At 43.4% G+C, this 24,473-nt stretch overlaps 1 pseudogene; it reads right to left on the reverse strand.

Annotated features, from left to right (window-relative positions):
• LOC144769687 (sialic acid-binding Ig-like lectin 13) overlaps positions 1 to 24,473 on the reverse strand; it is a 126,285-nt pseudogene that overhangs the window by 16,767 nt on the left and 85,045 nt on the right.

The following is a 24,473-nucleotide window of genomic DNA, read 5'->3' on the forward strand; positions in this document are numbered from 1 at the left end:
GCAGACAGGGTGCCTGCTTCCCTGAAAGAAATGCACATGTGTGCCACAATTCGATTCTGCAAATGTAAAGGGTGCTCTGAAGCCGCCATTGAATTTAATTGATTGAATCAAGATTCATGTTGACACACATTTATTCTTTTGTGCGGTATTGTAAGGGAGATGTATTGTAAGCTGTGAAGTGTGTGCTTTTAAAAGACAGTTATAAAAGAAATTCCACTATGCACATTCTGGGTATTATTAGAATATATATTTTGAAACACCTTTTTTTATTTTCAATCGTTTTGCTCTTTTTGTTGCAGCCTATATTCTACTGTGAATAATGCAAGTTTGAAATAATTTCTAACATTTTGACAGTGCTCTCTGCCACAGACTGGGTTCTTGTAGCACTACACATACACAAAGTCACTATTCTACACAGCGTCAACTAGGATTCAATTCTGTGACTCTCTAGTGCATTGCATTAACTAATAGAGGTTTCATAATGCACAATAGTGCATTTCCCCCTAATTTACATACCTTGCATTTCATTTTCATTTAAGCAGAGGAAAGTTACAGAATATTTCGTTTTTTTAGCTGTGCCTCTGAAACACACTTCCTCATCTCCTCTCTCCCATTGCGCACTACAGCACAGTTCTCAAACTCATGTCACATAGGCATGCGGGTTGTTAGGTGAACTACTGGACCATACGTCATCAACCCATTTATACTGAAAAAGTCCATCCTCCTCTTCCATGAAAGGGGTATGCCAAGCCCTGCAACACTCCCATCACTGAGACAAAGAGTCTGGAAGCCCAGACTTGCGTTCTTTAGATCACATTGACAATATTTAACCAGCCTGTTGACAATGTCCTTTGACATTTTTCTGTGTCATTCATGAGTCATCAACATGTGACCCTCTGGGACTTGGTCGAAACTCACGTTGTGGTGAAAAACATGTAAACAAGGTAAAAATGGTTGAAACACTTATCTGACTATTTTATCCCCTCTGGTCGCGCCCTGCCACGAGGTGTGATTGTGATACATTTTATGGGAGAGACCTGGTGTCTCTCTACAGGTGTCAATAATATCACCAAACCATTGTATTGAAGTATATTCACTTTTTAATTCCTCCCTATCTGTTCTCACCTTTCTCTCTGTCTAAGCCTTCAAGAAGACATCATACACCAATTCTCTGACTTCTTATCGTAGATCATCTTAAAATGTTGCTTGTATTCAATAATCATTCTAAAACTTTTAAATATACCTCATGGGTTGATTTGTTTCACATCTTCGTCTTTGCTTTCTGCTTGTTCTGATCACTCACGATTCAATTACATAAGAGAGGACCATAATTGCAACTTTATTGTCATTTTATAGTTTTGCACTGCTTGTTCTCTTTTTTGAGCAATTATCATAGTTATTAAGCCAATGTCAGATATTATTCCATTCCCTTCAACGTTTTTAGAATTTATTTCCCACACTAGGCAGTTAGGTTTCAGAGAAATCTTTTGTAGACGTATCAAGTAATTTTAAGGATGTATGTCAGTACAACGCGATCTAAAAGATCGCGGTACTTGACAACGCGGGCATTACAACGCAAGTCGTTACAACGACTTGCGTTGGAGGGCGCAGATTTTGGAATATTATAATTTTATATTCCAACGCCAGTCCACGTAACAGTAGGGAAGGTGTTGGAATATAAAATTACAACATTCCTTGCCCAACAGCGCCATCCAGCACAAGTCGTTGTAACGACTTGCGTTGTAATGGCATCATTGTAAAGGCACTGCGGTGTAAACACCGCGTTGTAAACGGTGTTTACCACTTTTAATGTAGGAGAGAGGATGTGGCCTCGCGGCCAGAGCTGGTGACTGTGGAGCAGCGAAAGCAGGTTCAAGCCTCTGCGTCGGCTTAGCATCCTGTGATTCTAGGCAAATCACTTAACGTACACGTGCCTGCCAGACAATGAATGTGTCCTTGTGTAACTGGTGCTCATATAAAGCGCTCCAATACTTTCGGGTCAAGTCAGCGATATATAAAATACATCTTTTAAAAAATGTGCATGTATTTATGTGTTTCATATAAAACGTCTGCTTTATCATCAATGGCCACATCAATGGCTATTAGCAAGGTTTATCGCAAATGCGATAAAAAACGGCCGCAATGCATGAATATCGCTGAAAAGTCAGCGATATTCATGCATTATCGAGCAAATGCTCTTAGCCATGTTATCCACCTCCCATTGGATAACATGGCTAAGAACTGCTCAGGGCAGGTGTTAGCTTTTGGAGATATTCGCGCTTAGCGCGAATATCTCCAAAAGTTGGTAATAGGAGATAGCGATGTTAGCGACTGTTTCCAGTCGCTAACATCTTGGCACGCCCACTTTGCATGTCATTAGTGATAAATATCACTGACATGCAAAGCGGGGCCCAAGATGGTCGCTATCTCCTATTAGCTGTCGCTAACTGGTGTTAGCGACAGCTTGGTAATAGGAAGATAATTTTATCTCCTCTTTCTTGGCTTTTAAAGCCAAAAAAGCGGAGATAAACCCCTTTGATAATATGCCCTATAATTCTTTTAAACAGCTCGGGTTCAGAGTACAACGTAAAAGTAAAGAAGACGAACAGAAAGAGTCACCTGGTAACTAGGGTCCATAGCAATGTTGTCTGATGCCTCCTTCATACTCTTTTCACCTTTAATGGGGAAAAAAACAGTGTGTTCTTATTCATTTATTGGGCTTCACATCCATTCTCACATAAAGTAGTCTTTATTTAAAATTAACATATAAAGTATATTTACTGATTTCTCAAGCAGTGCAGCAATCAAGTGTGCTGGGCAGCGATGCGTAACGGAGAACTCACAGTACAAAGACTGGGCTGCTGCCGCTGTCATCCCCTATGCTGGGATCTAACATTTCTGCCTTACATGATGCACAGTCTCGTTTCAGAGGTGAGTGTGTGCTTTTTGGAAAGCAAGGTGCATACTTATCAAAACATCATGCAGCACCGCAAGCCACCTTGCTTTGTTGCATGATAGATAAAAGGCAGGAATACACTGCATTTAACATTATACGGTGCATTCCTGTCTTTTCCCTGTGCGGGTGCACAAAGTGCTGCCTAGCGCCAGCACAGGCAGTCTTGCACCATGGTGCACGGGTGGCTGCATTGTAATCAGGAGTGGTTTCGCACAGTAGGGTGTCCCTCCTTGCACAAAAACAATCCTCAGAGGCATTTTCCTCTTTCTATGTGTGATGCACTATGCAGCACACATTAGAAGGAAAACATGAAAAGAAATAAAGAAATTTCTCCTTGTTATGCCTCACCTGAGGATGGGTAGGGTTTTGACAGATTCCCAGGTCTATCAGGAATGGTAAATCTGGGAATGCGCCACAATCCACCAGTGTATGCGTAGGAACACTCACGCTCCACCGATGGAACACCTCCCTGGCGCAGGGTAATGCAACGCAGCAATTTGTGCTGCGTTGAGCTACTCTAAAGTTATCAATCCACAAGAGGTGGCCTTACACGGCTTGATAAATCTAACTGAAGAGTTGAGTCGCTCTTGTACCCCATTGCGGGGTGCAAGGGCGATGCAACTCTGATAAATTTGACCCTTAATTACCACTTTGTTGTGTCATCATTTTCCATCACTTTGTGAGAACATCAATCTGCGCCATAGTCTTCTGCGTCTCTGAAAAGATGAGTGATTCTGAAACACACGTATTTCTATTTCTGCCTGGTCTTGCTTCTTCTATATTACCCAATAACATCATGTTTGCCCTTGCATGGAATATTGATTTCGAATCTAGCTTAGTAGTACTTTAGGAAGTGGGTGCATAGCGCGATGTCATCTAACTGTCATAAGTTGAACCTTCCTTAGTGTATTTGATATTTTCTTTCAAGTCATATTATTACATTTATGCCCACATGCATCAAACTGAATTGCATTCGCAAACGGTGCCAATCGCAAAATTCGGCCGTTTGCAAATGCAATTCATTGTTTTGGGATGCATTAACCTTTTTGGCTTTTTCGCAATTTATGAAAACGCAATTTATTTGCGATTTCTGAAATTGCGATTGCATTTAAGAAATCGCAATTTTGCGATTTCTTAAATGCAATGCATGACTTTTTAAAAATTGCGAATTCGCAAATTGGAAGTGGTAAATTACCATGAAGTTAACCTTCATGGTAATTTTCGAAAAGTTTCAAAAATGCACAAAAGTGCATTTTTGAACGTTTCATTTTAAACACACACATGCCCTTTGGGCATGTGTGTGTGAAAAAAAGCACTTTAAGGTACATTTCAGGGGTGCAGGGGGGTCCATCGTACCCCCCCTGCACCCTTGAAATTGCATTCTCATTTTGCGATTCCTTATTTGCGAATCGCAAAATGAGAATGCCTTCACATTCATTCCTATGGGCCTCTAGGCCCAAAGGAATCTATTGAAAGGGATTCCTTAATTGTGATTCGCAAATTGTGAATCGCAATTAAGGAAAATTAAGGAATCGCAAAATAAATTACGATTTTTTAATGCATAGCCGTTTGCGAATCCTTAATTGCGATTCCTTAATTTTCGCAATTAAGGATTCGCAAACGGCAACATTGATGCATGTGGCCGTTAGTTTCTAGGAAGTGTTTTTTTATGTAAGGTGTCCCTACGTATTTGTTCTAGCATGTAGTAAGGAGGATGAACTGATTGCAAACTATTTTCCTTTCACATGTTTATTTTCCCTAAAATAGGATTGTGTCTTCCCACGTTGGCAGATAAATCTCAGGATTTCTGTGTACAGCAGTGTTTCCCATCCGGGCATCTTACCCACTTTGCTCCTTTTCCTGATGGTTTTGATGACGCAGAAACAGACCGCCTCCGCCAGCAGCAATAGCACCAGTGTGATGCAGATCGTGCTGAGTGCTGGAACACATTCTGGAGAAGAAGAGATATAGTTTGTTAATCGCATGTCACCCCCGGACTCCATCATGTTCCACCACTATACCACTCTAGACAGAGACTGCTCAGTCTTGGCTCTGCCCCAAGTGGAACAATCCAACTTCAACTTCCATAACAGGCTCTTAGCAGGTGCACAAAAGGTGGCACAATGGTAGTAAGCCCCCTGCGGACATCCACTGGAGTGGTTGTAGGGTATCCCATGGACACCCTGAGCTATGCACCTGTAGGTGGGTGCAGTCATCTATTGCTCCTGCCTGCAAGGGGGCCTTTCTTTACCTGTTTCAAAGTGCAAGCAGGGTGCTGCCTGCACGGGGAAATTCAGAGTGGCTTTGAAGTATCTGCTCCCTATTTCACTGAATTGAGTGCCACCAGTGCAGCGGAGGTTTGTGGCTGCCCTGAAGGCAGTGCATTCATCATAATAGAGTGCACAGTCCCCGTTTTAGTGCAAACAGGCAAATAGTGCCCTACTTATTATGCAGCTTCACGCCCTACAAATGGTGAGATGTTTCAGGAAGTGAAATGTTCAGCTGCAACTGGCCTACTGGTTTCCACCAGTTTCTGACACTTTCAGCAGTCTCCAGCTTCAGGAGAAAAGTTTCATAGGGCGATAAAACTCCACTGTTAGTAACTGGACCCCTACAACCTTGGACCTCAGCATAAATCTGTGCCACTAGGCCTGCGGAAAAGTTATAGATCCTGAGAAAAGCCTAACGCTATGGAGGTACCCTATGGAGACCTTTCTCCAGTAATCAGGCAGGGAGGTATCTTTCCCTGAAACCTTCTTGTCTTCATCTTTCACAGGCAGTTCTGGCCCAAGAGGGTATCAAGTCAGAGTTTTTTAAAATGTGACACCTAACAATGATTGACAAGGCCCCTAGAGGGACTTAAACAAATGTATCCCCTTCGGTTACCCTTGATTTTATGCAAAGTCAACCATCTATTGTTTTTAGGAACTGTTTTCTGTCAAAACCTATTGGAGAGTCCCTTACACTGTAGACTCTAGAAATCTCGTTATTAGGTCTGAGAAAAGTTGAAATACCGCCGCCATAATTCATGTAATTTTGGGTATTCCGCATTACACCTGTTACACAAAATTTCTCAAATTCTGCCATTCCAACACATCATGCAGTTACGCATCATTCGCAGTCAAAAATAACCATGTATTTGCTGTTTTTGGTACCAATTTACAACAAATGCACAGGAACTTTGAATGCATGTGGCTGTTATTTGCAGTGCTTTGTTTAAATACATCCTTGCACCAAAAATTGACTCAAGGGTGCATTTTGCACTTAAATGTAGCACAAAATAACCAATTTGTATTTAGTGATTTTATTATTTTTTTTTTTTAAATCTCTTTATTGAATTTATAGAGTTTTTGCCAAAATGTGTGTACATATGCGATGTCGCTTCTATACCACTTACGTTTGATACAGTGTCTAGACTTTAGCAGACTTACATTACTAAGTATAATATTATCAACTTAGTTCCTGCAACATGCATCTGGTGCGTCTTAACAGCGGCTACGAATTTGGAAGCATTATCATTAAGTAACTTTTAGTCATCATTGCACATTATGTAACGCATACACTTAGGTACATTTAAGTGCGACTACAGAAGACGTGAACTTGTGCAAGAATACTTTTAGTTCTAATAAATTCCACAAAAGTGAAGAAAAAACCAACAAAGAACATTGACCCCGCCCGTGGCACCCCTCCCGCTTCCCCGCATATGCTTGTGTACTGTTACCCTATTTCTCCTTGTCTCCCGACTGTGGTATACGCGCCTGCCTATTATCATGATCAACACATATTTGTCAGTTAGATGTTGTGGTATATGCACAAGTGACGCGCCTGTTTATGTCATCTACCCACATGTCACTCAGCAGAGGGGTCTCCCCCAATTTAGTGATATTATATGTAATTTCGATCTGTCCTAAATTTGTGTTGCAAATTATGCAAATTTCTCATACCCATAATTGTCCTCTCCCAATCTCCCTAACCCCTTCCATCTCCAACTTCTCAGTTATATCCAGTATCCATCTCTTTCGATGAATAATTCGTGTATTCTGACAGGGGATTCCCTACATAAAGACATTTAGTTTAATGTGTTTCTTTTATGTTTAACGTGGGTAGAAGGGATCATTTTACTACCTCTCTTAAGGCTGATGTTTATAGCCATGCAGTTGGTGACGTCGGCAGCAATGGAGATTGAGGGTGAACGTTGGGAACGTCAGGTGAACCACAGGAAGGGAGATTAGGAATTTGAAATACTTTTTGCAAAATAGAGTTCCTCAGTGTCAGTTAGACAATAATAGAGAACTAAAGAACTGTTAAAGGGCATAAGGTAATCCAAATAAAATGGTTCCACTAATGTTGTAATAATACGTTCTTAATGTGCTACACATTTGAAGTTTGTGTTCTTTTCCCTAATTTATTAATTTAGCGTTTTTTATCTATGTGGCAGTATTAGCAGGATGCCTTTCAGTCTTCTGCAGGTTAAATGAGACTTGAAAGCAGTTACTTGTACATGTAAATGGACAATTACTTCCTTCACTCTAGTATCACATATTTGAACTTTTTGCAACTGCACAAAACATGTGGGCGTAATGTCACTTGACAGACGAAAGAGTTAATTATGGACATTTTTTAAACAACAATCTTTTTCAAAGGGCACTTTCTGTGTAATTTGAGTGGGATGTGCAACCTTGGTGCCGCTCTCGAGGGCTCTGAATCCTGATGTCTAGAAAATATAAACACAATAAAACGGGGAGGATACAGCAAAAATATGGATTTTCTCGTACCACCATCAACAGCCCTGCCACATGAAAACTGCCTTCAAGACACGTCTGTGTGCACATAATTGCAATGTAATTACTTTTCTCAAATGCACACCATCTTTTGTTACAGGACTACTTAGTATTTTGCCAAAAATTACAGCACTTAAAGGAGGGTCGACGCCGGCGTAGATCTTAGGACTCAATTATCCAAGCAAGCAACTTAGCCATCAGACTCCATCTCCTCCCACTTGTGTCTAAGGGCCATATGTATCAAGGCAAAATGGGTTCGCAAATGCCGAAATTCGCAGAAATCCGGCGTTTGCGAACCCATTTTTGCTAAATGGTATGTATGAAACATTTTTGGTGCCAAATAAGGAATCGCTAAATTTGCCATTCCTTATTTTGCGATTGCATTTAAGGAATTGCAAATTTTGCGATTCCTTAAATGCAATGTATCAAGGAAAAAAACATTCCAAAATGCCATTAAGGAATCGCAAAGTACCACGAACTTCTAGTTGGTGGTAAGTTGCGAATTCTTTTAAAAAAGCATTTTTTTTTAAATCAAAAGGTGCCTTGTGACGCTCATACATGCCCTTAGGGCATGTATGTGCGCCATATGCGCACACATGTCATTTTCAGGGGTGCAGCAGGGTGTTCTTGAGACACCCCTGCACCTTTGAAAATATTCACAATTTGAGATTAGCAAATTGCGATTCGCAAATTTCCCCTTCATTCCTATGGGCCAGGAGGCCCATAGAAATGAATGGGAAAGTGGCCCACATGCATCATTGAGACATTTTGCACTTCTAAATTTGCGAAAAATAAGGAATCGCAAATTAAGAATTGCAAAATGCTATGCATCATTATTTTCGGTATTCATTTGTGATTCGGTAAAAATCGCAATTTTTACTGAATCCCAAATAAATACCGAATTCTTAAGTTAATTTTCGCAATTCCCATTGATTCCTATGGGCCAAAAGGCCCATAGGAGTCAATGGGAAGGCATTAGCAAATTGCGAGTGGCACTTTGAAAATTTCATGGGTGCAGGGGGGGGGTCCAAAGGACCCCCCCATGCACCTCTGAAATGTATTTTTCGCATCATGTTTCACACACACATGTCCTAAGGACATGTGTGTGTGAAACATGAATGTTGAAAAAAAACCATTTTCAGCATTTTAAACACTTTTTCCAAATTTACCGAGTGGTTCAATCACTCGGTAAATTTGACACCCTAATTGCGATTTTGCACTTTTAAAAGTAATGATGCATTGCTTTTAAGAAATCGCACATCTGCGACTTCTTAAAAGCAATCGCAATTTTAGAACTCGCAAAAATGTTACGAATTCTAAAATTGCTTCATGCATCCCAAAAAGCACTTTTGGAATCGCAAACGGCCGATTTTAAGGAATCGCACCGTTTGCGACTCCAAAAATGCTTGATGCATGTGGGCCATAATTCCTTAATTGCGAATTCGCAATTTGCGAATTTGCAAATAAGGAATATCAGGAAATCGCTAAAAAATGCATTTTTCTTGATACATACCATTTTGCGATTCTGAAATAGCGATTTCTTAAAAATCGCTATTACAGAATCGCAAAATGGTTCCTTGATACATATGGCCCTTAGTCAGCGTCCAGATGTCTATATATACAGATGTGTCTGTAGGAAGCATCCCATATGTATATTTCACACTGTAACACATAGACACTGATATAAATGACACAGAGAAGCTGCCTGTTTAGTTCATGGACACTCTCTTGGTGACTCTTGGACACTGCCTTTTTGACCCATAAATGCTTCTAACAGGCACTGTAAATGCATATAGATACAAGTGAGTGCACACATGATGCTTACCTGTTTTGTCATTGTTATTTTCTATGCTTTCCAAGGCTGGAAGGATACAAAATAATAAGGGCAATTAATGGAAAGCAATGAGCACAAAGAACCCTCTCAGGTTGTTTCAAGCACATGTTTGAGAATCTTGCCTAGTGAATAACATGGCTACTCGAAAGACAAGAACAACTTTCAACATTATATTATGTTCCTGGTTATGGAGCTTCATTTTGATGACTAGTGAAGGGTAAGAGGTGCACTTTTGGAACTGTGCTATATCATGTTATATAAAGTGTGCAAATATGCCCTTCAGCAATGGTTTTACAGTGCCAATGTCTGTACTTTGCTTTTGAAGGCACTTCAACCCTTATTTAGACCCCAGCCAGCTGGACTTTATTGCATCAAGGCAGAGGAGATCTATGCTCTGTATTTGTCACAGCCGCTCCACTGAATGTTTGGCCGCTCAGCTCATTTTTTGTTTCTCAAAACTCAAACTCCCAAAGCAGGGGTTTCTGTTTAAAAAATAAAAAAAAAAACGATCCCGACAGCTGGGAAGCTTTACCCCAGTTTGTGGGCATCATTTTGCTTTTTTCCTATTCAAGGCTCCTAGGTTTTTCCATGCCAGTCCCAAACAGGAAGAAACATATGCCCAAATGTCCGCCCTAGGTAGGGCAGATAGCCTGAGGTACTTAGACTGATGACCAGAGGAGGAGTACCAAGAGTTTGGCAGCCATGGCACCCTGGCACATTCCTGAGGGATTATCATGTTCACCAAACACTAAATAAGGATCTTAGGGCCACATGCATCAAAGTCAGCATTTGCAAATCTTAAATAGCGAATTTTGAGAAATTGCTATTCAGGACTCGCAAATCCCCATGCATATAGGAATTGCAAAAGAAATTGCGATTCCTACATGTTCCTTAATTGCGACTCGCAAATTGCGAATCGCAATTAAGGAATAGGCAGACATTCATTCCTATGGGCCTGGAGGCCCATACCAATGAATGGCAATTGCACTCGCAATTTGCGAGTACCAAATTGGTACTCGAAAATTGCGCATGCAATTTCAAAGGTGTATGGACACCCAGTTGAATCCCTGAAATTGCCATTTTATCACATGTTGCGCACATACATGCCCCAAGGGCATGTGTGTGTGTAACATGAAACTTTGAGAAATGTACTTTAGTGCATTTTTCAAAGTTTTTGTAAATTACCATCAAGTTCAAACTGATGGTAATTTGCAATCCCTAATTGCAAATTCGCAATTTGAAATTGCATCATGCATTGCATTTAGGGAATTGCAATTTGTGATTCCCTAAATACATTTGCAATTTAAGTAATCGCACATTTTGCAATTACTTATATTGCGATTTTGCATTTGGGTTGATGCATCCTTAGGCTGCACAGGGTACACAACTATTGACTTTTATAGCACTTCGTTTTTTCTTTTTTTGGTATGGGCTAAAGCTTGACCAGCTTACATTTTTTTGTGTGTTTTTTTTGTAACACACAGTCACAATAGGGATAGGGTGGGGAGTTCTGGGACGCAACACATGGACAACACCGGTTCTAGATATATGGGAGAAGGGTTCTCCCAAGGGGGTGAGAGGGATGGGAGGGGGCAGGGGAGCACAGGGGGATAAAAAATAAAATAACCTCATTCGCCTCAGATCTGTTAAGTTTTACATTCAAAATAACATGACAATACACCAGATACTGTCCTGGAATGTCAATGGCCTGCACATGAGGTCAAGAAGAGCTAGAATTCTGCAATACCAGAGATTCCCCAGCGCAGGCCATTGTCATCCAAGAGACTCATCTCCTCAAGGCAGAGATGAAGGAAATTCTTAAGACTCAGAAATGGGTGGATTCTTTTATCTGAACCGACCAGACGGCTAATACTAGAGGGGTGCTGATTCTCTTCAAAAAGTAAGCCAAGGCGCAGGTGGGTGATACTGAAGATTACTTCAATGGGCATTCTTTTTACTTTGGTTGGGTATTACGGCCCGACCAGGATGACCCTTCCTTTCTTAAATCTATCTTTTCACACCTTCTGTATTTTTCAGCGCCAGTGATATGGGCAGGAGATTATAATATAGTTCTTAACCACAAACTGGATAAATCCTCAAATAGAAGAGTGGCAGTCCCCTCAAGATCAAGGGCATATCTCCTGACAATGATGTCCCAAACGAGCCTTTGTGATACATGGAGGGAAAGGTCAGGTCAGCAATTTGGGGTATCCTAGAGAAATTTTAAGTATAAACATAAGTCAATAATAGACTACATCTTGCTTAGCTATAGTCTCAGGGATAGAGTTAAAGATATAAAATATCTGCCATCACATCTGTCGGACCACTCAGGCATTTTATTAGCTCTCTATTGGGTACAGCCACAGCAGACTAGAGTATGGTCCTTTAATCGATCACTACTACTTGAAGAGGAATGGATAGCTTTTTTCTCCAGTGAGACAAATCTATTCTTGGTGAACAATTTAGGTACATTACCATAGTCTGGGACACCCTCAAAGCTTTTTTGAGGGGTATCATCACAAATAGATCCAGCTATAGGAGCAAAAAGTATAGGTAAGTGTCTTCAGCCTTGGAGGCAGAAATGAGGGAAGTGGAGTTAAAACTGAATAGTCAGGCTGGTATGGGCTTGAAGGAAGACCTGGATAAACTAAAAGAATTAAATGAACAGCTGGAGGGCATTCTTCAAACGAGGCTCATGCATAGCTGGGAGGCATGTAAGATTGCCCACTTCGAGCATAGGCAAGGAGCAGTAAAGTTACTTGCTTGGAAAATCAAAGCAGACCAGCTCCAAAACCATATAAAAGAAATCACATTGGGAAATGGTGCAGTCTCCTTATTCTCGGATGACGGTATTGGTGAGGCCTTCTTTGAATATTTTCAAGATATATACAAAGAGAGCTGCGTAGAAGATAGTCCTAAAGTAAAGGAATGGTTGGATGGGACTACAATAACACCCATTAGTCCTAAGCAACAGAAAGTTCTAGAGCAAGCCATTACGCAGAAGGAAGTGAGGAAGGCTATGGAGGGATGTAAAAGAGGTAGAGCTGCCGAACCTGACGGGCTACCAGCCGAATTATAAACATCCTTGGGGGAGGCTTGAATTCCGGTATTAACCCAACTTTTTAACAAGATACTACTGGAGAGAATTAGCCCACCTGGATCCTGCAGTGATGCCAAATTAGTCCTGATCCTGAAGCCCGGGAAAGACCTAGCCAGCTGTGGGTCATATCGTCCTATATTGCTTTTAAATGCCGATTATAAAATCTTCACTTCCACTTTAGCAACCAGGCTGGGGATGGTGGCAAATGACATCCCTCACCCAGATCAAAAAGGGTTTGTGAAAGGGAGACAAGTAGCAAACCTCACATATGACCTGGTCGGCGCAATAGATATCGCTTCCACCTAGTCACTTCCTTTTGCAGCCTTAACTCTGGCCGCCACCAAGGCTTTCAATAGGGTGAACTTGGTTTACCTGTCGGAAGTTATGGTAAGGTTTAACTTGGGCAATAAGTTTTGTCATACCATCCAGCTGCTACATCAAGCACCATCGGCCAGTCTGTTGGTCAACGGAAGTCAGGCCAAAGAATTCAGGATAACCAAGGGAACTCAACAGGGCTGTCCTCTCTCCCCCCTACTTTTCGATATGTATATAGAGCCTTTTGTGCAAAGATTCAGAGAAGATACTAGCATCGAGTCTTCTAGACACGGAGATTGGGAGATGAGGGTGGCCCTGAATGCGGATGATATCCTGATACTTTCGGCAGATTTGGACATATCCTTTCTGGCAGTCATTAAACTGGCAGAGGATTTTGGGCAGGTCTCGTTATATGAGGTAAATGCTGGGAAGACTGAGATTATGACTTGGAATATTACAGAAACTCAACACCAGGTAAGTCCCAGCATGCCTTACTTGGGGGTCAGAATTGTTCAAGATATAGACAAAATTGCAGAAACCAACTTAGTGCGAGACCTAAGGGAATATCAAAATCAGATGAAGTCATGGGCCCACCTCGCTTTATCCATCTTGGGGAGGGTGAATTTGGTAAAAATGACAATATTACCTAAGATCACCTTTCTCTTTAAATAAATCCCCCTACATTTCGATAAACGTATCATCGATAAGTTCCAGCAGGTTAATTCCTTTATTTGGATATATAGAACTACCAGAATAGCTTGGAAAAAACTAAGGCGTAGGAGAGAGAAAGGAGGTCGTGTGCTACCTGACCTACAGTATTATATTGTGGAGAAGTGTGGCTCACTGGTTAGAGGAGGCAGACCTGGAAGCAGAGGTCAGCCCGGGACCAGGGTTCAATTCCCGGCTCGGCGGGGTCTTGAGTCCTAAAAAAAAATGTCCATGGACTCGATAATTCTCGCTCCAGTGCCTACTCAATTCATGGGTTCACACTCTGTGACTCTGGGCAATAGCTTGCTTAATCTCCACAACGGCCCCTCGTGGCGGGATGCCTGGCTTTCACCTTGCGGATACCCTGCCGGGGTTATCTCACAGGGGAATACCAGGACGGGTTCCCTAAGCAAGCGCTTAGAAACCGCTCGGTGATTTGCGCTATATAAATTCCTGTACATTTACATTTACATTTACATATGCATGGGTGTTTCAGCTCTCACACTCCCGGATGCTTTTAAAAATGCCTGTTAGCACTGGGGAGGAGACATGTTTCTGGCCATGTTAAGACTGGCTGGTTTACTGGAAGAGGGCTTCATGTTTAAATTTGGGGACCAAAAATTCTTTAAGAAGGTCAAACTTAAGGTCCTCCGGGCATTCACCAGAATATGGGCAAGATTAAAAAATATGGTGGGCCTTAACTATTTCTCAAACCTAGCGCCACTTTGGGATTTACCAGGCTTGCTAGAATGCCTCTAGGACAGGTTGGCTGTACCACTTAAAGAAGCAGGGCTGAAATTATGGGGAGATCTTGTTAGTGAGGAAACACTAATTTCATGGGAAGAACGGGCAGAGGTCTCACAAGATTTAAGAATATCCAGTTACAGAGCTGGGTACAATCCCAGCTAAGACTGAAAACATCTTTAGTTGGGGGCAACAGTCTTGAGCAACAGTTAGTCGAGATGCCAGCGGGGAAGAAAGAGGTTTCACACTGTTATTGGGCTATAGAAGAGGCGTGGATGGCAAATTTAAACTTGCAAATGAGATATGGAGTGAGAAGATTCCAAATACACAGTGTGATCTCCTAAGGCAGGATTCATTTAAAACTCTCTACAGCATAGTTAAACCTGCGTGGGTGAAGAGGAACCACCTATTCACTGTGCACAGAGCCTACTTTATCCTTTCAGGCTATCTTAATTCCTAAATGGGTCTCAATTAATCTGCAAGAAGTGTGGGTTGGCTGAATCCTCAGACATGCATATATGTTCAAAGTCTGCCCGCTATCGTCTCATTCTGGGAAGAAATACAGAAAACACTGGAGAGCATCTTGAGAGCCCCAATTCAAATTGACCTAATCCTGATAATCTATGGCCTTAATAGTCACATCATAGACCCAGCCAGATCTCTCTTATTTTATGCCATACTACTGGTCAGGAGGCAAATTTGTAAGCATTAGTAGATCTAGCACCTCTGACGTGTTCAGAATGGTTGACCTCACTGTATGTGGTATCTAAGATGGATTTGTCCAGAGCTTTCAGTAGGAAAAAGACTGCATACTGGGATCTGCTGCTCCAATGGATGTAAGCCAAGAATGAAAAGAATTATCTATATATGTTATCTTACTTTACCTACACTTGAATGAAGGGCGGGTCCTATGATTATGCCTCTTGGTTACTCCTTGGACAATGTTGGGCTTCCCTGTGCAATCAAAAGTGTCCAACAGGTTCTCGTTGACCTAGCTGGAGTGAAACCTCGCCCCTCTTCGGGGGGAAGTAACATTCAGGTCTGACAATGTACCTTTAAATGCGGAAAGCACCAAGAGGTTCCACCAAACAGCCTATTTCTCCTTAGATCGTTGAGTAAGGGTACAGACAGATGGTATATTCAATGTGGTTGGAGGCGAATGAGGACAAAAAGAGAAAAAAATAAATGGGGGGTGACTGACCACAGGAGAAAATATGAATTTCTCTCTCAGAGAGTACGATGTGATTGGTCTCCCTCTAGTCCACAATGTTCTTTTGCATCCCTGCATCTCTTCTTATCTCTTATCTGCCTTAATCAGTAAGGTTGTGAAATGTTCCTCTTGTTGAGCATAGAGTGGTTTTAGAACCATACTAATATTGGTTATTTACTTGGGGTGCCTATTTGCTTGTATCTATATACAATTGTGCATTTCCTTTTGTGGTTCAACTGATGCATCAACATTAAGTTATATACATGTTTCAGGCTTTGGTAATCTGAAAGGCACATTTTGCTTCTAACATTTGGTGATTATCCTGCTAATTTTAATGCACTGCTGAAATTTTGGAGTTTTTGTACATTATGTTGTGAGAAATTGAGACAAAGTAAAAGTGAGGGAAGGAGCGTTTCCTGTGGGACTATGAGGAGAAGAGCCATAGATTCTTCAACAGTGACATCACAAGTCAACTCAACTACTCCTATATAATCCCTTGGTCCTAATGGAGACTTAGTCACAATCAATTTTTGGGATGAACACAATCATTGACAGTGACTTCTATGAACTATTTTATAACACTGTAGTGTTGACATTAAGACGTAGATTTATAAATCTTTTGTATTGCACTTGCATCCTGCAAGTCAACGCAAGGTCAATGGAAAAACGTCAGTAATATTTACCAAGCCATTCAACGGCTTATTTGCTCCAGCTTGCGTGGCTCTGTAAAGAAGCATAACGCAGTGCTGCTGTTCGTGCTGCATTACATTGATTTCAACTTGGCAGGCATTCTATGGGTGGAGTGTGGCCTTTCCCATGAATCCACGCATGGATGTTGACACATTCCCAGATATAGTAAAGCTAGTAAACCTGTGCATGCTTCAAAATGCTATGCCATCCCCAATGAGGGGTAATGAGGAATAAATATCTTTATTTCTCCTTGTTATTTCCTTCCTCCACATGTGCTGCATTCAACTGGAAGACCTCACCTCTTGAACTCAAAAGCCTTTCTTTACGCCCTGAACTATTGGGACTACTTTTGAAGGTTTGCATGATAGTCTTACAAAACATAAAAGAATAATGTTTATGAATGTGCACTTTACACAATGATGTGTAATGGGATGTGCAACGTGACATCTGAGAGCAATATAGAAAGGTGAATATTTTGCGGTCTTCTAAGCTTTTCCTTTGGGCACAAGCTAATGCAATCTACATTATCTTGGTAACAGATTTTGCACACGGTAACCTAAACAAACACTTGAAGGGCCCATCTGCCAAAGTCAGGACAAGCTCACACAGACCTGCTTAGTGCCAGGACACACATGTGCTGATAGTAGGCTTTAAAAATGCACATAACATATAGCATCCAGGTCTTCAGCTTCAGCTTCTTGCAGAAGTTGAGGAAATGAGTGGTAGTCCGGATATATAACTGGATTTCATTCTAGTTTAGCTGCAATGAAGGAAAAAGCGCATGCTCCTTTCTTGCTTATGTCAATGCAGGGAATTGTTGTGAGGCAGAGAGAAGTGGTGATGGTGTTTTGGAGGGTTTGGAATATTGGAGTTAGGTGGCTAGAGATGCAGACATAGAGTGCATTGTAGTGGAGTCTGCTGGTGATGAGGGCTTGGGTGACTGTGCATCTGGTGTGCGTGGGGAGTCATTTGAGGATTTTGTGAAAGATCCTGAGGTTGTGGCAACAGGATGATACCACGGCATTTGACTTGATGGTTCATTGTGTTTTGTTGTAGAGGAAGGAGGAGATCCAACTGAGGGTGAGCAGGAAAAGGGCGAGCAGGAAAAGGGCAGCAGTTTTTCCTCTGTGCTTAGTTAGGCAACTGTCATCTGGTGCTGTTAGGAGGGTGGTCTCCATGCTGTGGTTGGTGTGGAATCCTAATTGGGTTGAGTCTAGGAGGTAGTGCTCTTCAAATAGGCAAAGAGCTGCTTGTTGGTCTCTTTCTCCAGGACATTGATTGTGAAGGGAACGAGCAAGATGGGCATGTACTTTATGAAATCAATGTGGATTGGCCAAGGGTTTCTTCAACAGAGTGGCAACCTCCATGTGTTTTTATCGGTCCTGTAAGTGTCCACTCACGATGCAGGAGTTAAACATGGTTTGGCGGTTGGTGCTGATCAGTGTGATTCTCAGGTTGTAAATGGGGTGGGGGCAGTGATTGAGGGGGATCCTGAGTGGATGGACTTCATGATTCTGCTGGTGTCCTCTGTAGTGAGTGGACTCCAAGGGGCATATTTGCAATAAAGTGTCAAAGTGTATCGTTAAGCCAAGAAGGCTAACGATACGCTTTGCCACTTTAGAAATGTAGAGCTGCACCATGCTTACTAGAATATGGTGCAGCCCTGCATTTCCCCCTGCGCTGGTGCTAAATTATGCTGCCTAGCACCATGGCAGGAAGCCTTGCACCATAGTGCAAGGGTGCCTGTGTTGAGGGGAAGATTGTCCTCCTTCCTGCATGTAAACAATTTTTAAATGCCGTTTTGTAACTTCTATATGTGCTGCTTAATGCAAGACAAATAGAAGTTGCCAAACAGCATTTTGTTTTAAATGATTGTTTATGTGCAGGAAGGGGGACCTTCCTGCACATAAACAAGCATTGGCGTTTTGCTGTTTCTATGTGTGCTGCCCAAGGTAGCACACATGGAAATATTAAAAAGGAGGAGAAATACAGCATTTGTCCTTGTTTCACCTGTTTAAGACCAGGTTTTCCCTGGTCTTAATTTTGACGTTGCCTCCTATTTATGCTGCTCGTGTAAATAGGGGGCAGTATCAAAATCATTGGGTGTTGAGGTGGAACGCCCACCACAACACTCATTGCCCGCCCCTTGCACAGTAAGTGAGGCGTGAAAGGGGGTCTTATTTTTAAGCCATGTTAAGTGGCTTAACTCTGCCTTGCAAATAAGGCAAAGCTCCTATCACCATCACAACGTCACTAAAAGTGACATTGTGATGGCGATAGTGTCTTATAAATATGCCCCCAAATTGTAAGGAGGGGAGTACTCCAGGTGGAGGGGGGCGATTGAGTAGCGGTGTTCTCAAAGGTGGGCTGGGATGTAAAGTTGGAATAGATCAAATGTTATGTATTCAGAGGAATAAAATAACAGGTCAACGTATTGATATCTCTGAGGAGCAAAGTGGAATTATCTTTAGCTCAGCAGCAGTGTGATGCAAGACATTTCCAGTCCTAATAGAATGATAGACCTCAATGAAGTGTTCAACACAGTGCAGAAAAAACACACACAAACGTATAATATGAAAAAGTGAAATAATTGTTGTTCTTTCCACAATTGTAACTTACGTTGTGCAGTGAGATTCATGAAGCTCCCACTGCTTCCATGTTTATTGACTGCTTCACACTGGTAAGAGCCAATATCATTGTAGGTTACATTAAGGAGGTGCAGCTGGAGGTTATTACTCGGATTAAGTGGGTTAGATTCCTCTAGGATGTATCCTCCTTTCAGCCAGGTGAGATTAGTTGGTGGGTTACTGTCCACAGTGCAGAGGATGGTATAAGTAACTCCTTCTTGAATCACCACAGATATTGCTTTATGGGTGCTCATAGATCCACCTATAACACATGTAATTAAAACAGTCAGGAGGAAAATCAGTCAGTCGTTGAATGAGTCAAAATACCTCCATTCAACCTTGGAAAAGAATGCAAATGCAAATGGTATACATTAACGTACGCCATCCATCCAAAAAACCATAAAATCAGTTACTACATTTTCTATAACATTAAAGTTCCAATTCATCATATGCACAAGACATCTTATTGGTCAATTTCCTATGACACCATGGACCAGGAATGCAAACGCATATTGATTTAAGCTCATAATATGGTTGTTAGAAATGGGGTTACTGGTTGATTTGGGTGTGAGCCCTAGTCAAGCAGCAACCACAATCATTGTCAGGGCACGGCACAAGCAAACCCCAAATTAACCTGTGCTCAACCTCTGGTAGCTTGGCACAGAGCAGTCAGACTTAACTCAGAGGCAATGTGTAAAGTATTTCTGCAACACTTTAAACGGCAAAAAACAGTGAAAACACCACACAAAAATATTCCAAACCAGGTTAGTGAAATAGAGATTCATTTAAAAGACCTGGATATATTGAATTTTTAAGATTTCGGAGTAAATAGCACCAAAGGCATAAAGGTTCCACTGTTGCTATCTGGTTGCTTGGACTGGGACCAAGTCACAAGTTCAGGCCAACTGCAATGCAGCACAGACCGGCTACAGGGACATAGTTGGGTAGACTGAACAGAGTACCTTAAACCTGGGTTTGGACCGTTGCGTGGATCCACATCAAAGATGCGTAGCGCAGCTGAGGTGATACATTGAGTCCGAGTTGCAGTAAGGCTGCGGTGCGAGGTCCTATATTGTCAATGTCGAGGATCCCGTTGGCGGGGCTTGTGATGCAAAGTCCAGTGTTGGGGTGCTGCACAGTTGGTGCAATGCGTTGGTTCTAAAGAGTGGTGAGGCTGTGATGTAGAGTTTGTCGTCATCGTCAAGGATGCCGTCAATGAGAGATGTGAGGGCCTTCTCCAAGGATGCATCATGCATTGGGGATTCTGAAGGTGATGCGAGCTGTGGTGGCGATGCGAGTCATTGCCATGGGCCAATTCACTTAGTAGTGGTTCTGCTCAGTGTTGTGTTGGACAGCAAAGGTGATATGTCTGTGCCACTTGATCTACAGAGGCTGGCAGAGCACCTTAAGCCCACTTCCAAGGGTCCAGGACTGGGGTGGCACCACTTGGCAGGGTAGGCTCACAGATGGCCGAGCCCAGGTGCAGATGCATGGTTGGTGGAAGTCTGTTATGTCCCAGATGCTACAGATCAAGAGGGGGGCCAACTGGCCATTAGAGTCACTCTGGATTCTGAGTTCATATGATGCAGGCGAATCCCTTCTGAACCCAGACAAAAGGGCAGCAGGCATAAGGTCAGCACTGCAGGGCAGCAGTTTCTTCAGAGAAGCAGCCCAGCAAAGTGATAGTCCTTGTAGCAACTCAGCAGTCTTTGTTCCTGGTAGAGTATCCACAGGCCCAGAAGTGTATGGAAGTGATGGTGTATGAGCTCCTTCTTTTATACACAATTGTTCCTTCGAATTGGGTATAAGCTTCTAGAGGCATGCCTTTGAAGTACCCTGCCCTGACTCTGGACTAATCTAAGGGGGAATGCAGTCCTTTTTGTGGAGACAGGACACAGCCTATTCAGGTGTGAGTGAGGCTGGACCCAGCTCCTTCCTCCCATCCTGCCAGTGATGACCAATCCAGTCACACCTAAGCTCCCATAATGTGAGGCTGTCTAGGAGGATTACACAAACCCCAACTGCCAACTACACCTACTCAGGTGACTAAAGAAAGGGCTTCAGGCAGCAAGTGGCTTAGTCAGGAAAATGCCAATTTTTTTAAACTAGATAACAAACCAATCGCTAATACTGTTCTCTTTCTTCCTTATCTTTCAATTACACATTGCAACTAAACTCAATGTGTTTTGTCAGTGGCTTGGCCTTACTGTTGGGAGCCCAAACCCAGTAATACATTTTTAAAACTGGCACTTTCAGAATTATAATTCGTAATCTGCCTTAAATTTTAAATTAGGATTCCAGAGACAACAAATATGCGCCAGTTATGTCTTCCCATTTGTTAATTACACTTATATAATGTAATAAGGAAACTCCAATGTTATCCTGTGGGAGAGATAGACCTTGCAGTAATAAATAGAAATTAACAGTTTTTACTACCAGGACATATAAAACTTTAAAGTACATTTCCCCTGCCCATGGGCCTGTCCAGGGCCTACTTTAGGGATGACATATATATTTATACAAATAGGAAGGTTTGAGCCTAGCAAAAGCTTTATTTTACTAGTTCGAAATGGCAGTTTAAACTACACACATGGGCCATGCAGTGGCAGGCCTGAGACATGTTTAAAGGGCTACTTAGGCACAATCAGTGCTGCAGCCCACTAGTAGCATCTAGTAACACACCGCAGTTGTGGCTCCTCCACTGTAACGGAAGAGAATTGCCACACCGCCTCAAGCAGTGCAGAAAAGGAACAATCATCACATGATGATAACTCAATCAATGAATCAATCAGGGGAATTGTAAGCGCACTACTCACCCATGAGGGTATCAAGGCACTGAGGGGTGGGGGGCGCAGAACTGTTAGCTGAAGAGCCAGGTCTTGAGAGTCTTCCTGAGGTGAGGCAAGTCTGATATCTGCAGGCAGCTCATTCCAGGTCTTAGGTGCAATGTGGGAGAAGGATCTTCCGCCTGCTCTGGCTCTGTGGATGCACAGGGTTTCGGCCAGTGTGAGTTTGGAAGATCGGATGTCTCTTTAGGGGGGGGGAGTAAGTTGATTCGGTCATTGAGGTATTTGGGTCCATTGTTGTGTAGGCCTCTGTAGGCATGAGTGAGGATTTTGAAGGTGACTCTTTTCTCCACGGGAACCTAGTGGAATCTACGTAGGTGTTGGCTGATGTGTTTGTGCCGGGGGATGCAGAGGACGAGTCTGGCTGCAGTGTTCTGTGTTGTCTGGGGTTTGCGGAATAGGGACTTGTAAATTCCGGTGTAGAGTGTGTTTCATTTGTCCAGTCTGCTGGTGATGAGTGCATGGGTGACTGTCTTCCTTGACTCTGGGGGGGGCTCTATTTGAAGGTCTTGCGGAGGATGCAGAGGGTGTTGAAGCAGCTGGAGGTGACAGCGTAGACCTGTCGGTTCATGGTGAGGGATGGGTAAAGTACGATGCAGAGGTTTTTGGCATGGTCCGAGGAGGTAGGTGGGTTTCTGAGGGCGGCAGACACCTGTTGTTGTCCCATGCTGAAGGGGTGCTTCCAAGGATGAGGACAACTGTCTTCTTGGCGTTGAGCTACAGGCAGCTGTTGGTCATCTAGACTTCGACGTCATGCATTCCTTCCTGGAATTTGAGTCTAGCCGTGGTGGGGTCTTTGGTGAGGGAGAGGATGAGATGGGTGTCATTACCATAGGATACGATGTTGAGGCCATGTTGTCGGATGATGGTGGTGAGGGGGCCATGTAGATGTTGAAGTGGGTCGGACTTAGAGATGACCCCTGTGGGACTCAGCAGGTGATTTACGTGGTATCGGAGAGGAAGGGTGGCAGTCTGATCCTTTGGCTTCCGTGCAGTTTGGCGACTATTGTGCAGTGGGAGATGGTGTTGAATGCCGCTGAAAGGTTGAGTAGGGTGAGGGATGTGAAGTGGCCTTGGTCTAGGAGGGTGCGGATGTCGTCTGTGTCAGGGAGTAGTGCGATCTTGAGGCTGTGGTAGAAGTGAGGCGGGCATGGGTCGGTGGGGGCCTCTGAGTGGATACCTTTCATGGTCAAGGGGGTGTATTCGGCTGTGACCGGCGTCCAGGTGGAGGTGGTGAACTGGCTGGTGTGTAGGGGGCGGGGGGTAGGCTGTGGCTTCTGGTAGAAGGTCGGAAAGGTTGTTGTAGAGTTTTTTGATCTTGAGGTGAAAGTAGGTTCCACGCTTATCGCAGAGGTCTAGGGACAGGGTGATGTCTTTGGCTTTGCTGCATGGGTTGGTGAATTCATGAATGACCTTGAAGAGTTGCTTTTAGTTGGTGGAGTTGTTGAGGATTTGGTCGTGCTAGTCCGTCATGGTTTCCTTGTAGGTGGTGTAGATTTCAGGTGTCTTGGTGTTTCTCCAGTTCTTTTCCAGGCATCTGCAGGTGCGTCTTGCTTCTTGGAGATCGGTGGTGAACCAGGCGGCTTTCCTGGGGCTGTTTGTCTGACTTGTGTAGTGGGGTGAGCTTGTATGCCCAGTTGGAGACTCAAGTTTGGAGTTCTCTTGCTGTGAAGCTGGCGTCAGATATGTTGGAGGCTGGGGCGATGGTTAAGGTCTGGCAGCAGTGGAGGCAGGAGAACGGGCCATGGGTTTGGTGAGCCCTGTTGTCAGTTGCTGAGTTTTCCGTGGTTGAGTGCGTGGAGGGTGGCTGAGCTGTAGCAGTGGGTGGCGCGAGATCCAGGGTTCCTGGCACTGATCGCGGCCGGGTCACGGACAGATCCGGAAAGGCTTAACTGAGGAATGTCTTCTGAGCAGCGTCCACCATTTAGGAGGGGAGGAACGATTAGCAGGGAGGCAGCAATGGGCGAGGACAGGGCTGCGTGTCACAGGAGCAGCAGCGGCGGGAAGCAGGAAGTGCGGGCTCCGAGAAGCCAACAAAAACAAATCAAAAGTTAATAACAAGGGATAACTAACTGATGTAATCATGCCATGTATCCTCAGGGGTTGTAAGGGTGGGTAAGAATGCTCCAAACACACAGCAGGGCATGGGCGGATTGGCATGCCCACTCAAGTGCGCAATGACTGTTTGGTCGGCACACTCAGGCCGCCCAAAGCAGTCATGTGCACTTCCCTGTTCGCAATGCAGGCTACATTACAGCCTCCATGGAGAACATAGCCACCCCTCTGGCCCCTGGCTGCATGACTTGTCCCGTTGCCTATTTACCAATGCCACCGCTGCATAGCAGCATTGTGATTGACTCAGGGGAGGGAGCCTGGCTGCCTACTTCCCTTCCCTGGAAGCAGACGCAGGAGAGCAGGAGCTACAAAGACACGGCACACAGCTTCAAGGTAAGACTTCCCTCAATAAATTCTTAACAACACATGCTCACACACACATCCCCGCGTCCATGCACCATTCTGTGTTATTTCCCGCGTTTACCATCTCACAGCTGTCCAGCCCCCCGCACTTCTCAATGGTGGCCGCTGTGCGCCCATGCACAGTGGGCGCACCACTCATGTGCCAAAGGCACATACGTAGTTGCGACGCATACCATCACCTCGC

The sequence above is a fragment of the Lissotriton helveticus genome, chromosome 7 (assembly GCF_964261635.1).
Source record: "Lissotriton helveticus chromosome 7, aLisHel1.1, whole genome shotgun sequence".
NCBI lineage: Eukaryota > Metazoa > Chordata > Amphibia > Caudata > Salamandridae > Lissotriton > Lissotriton helveticus.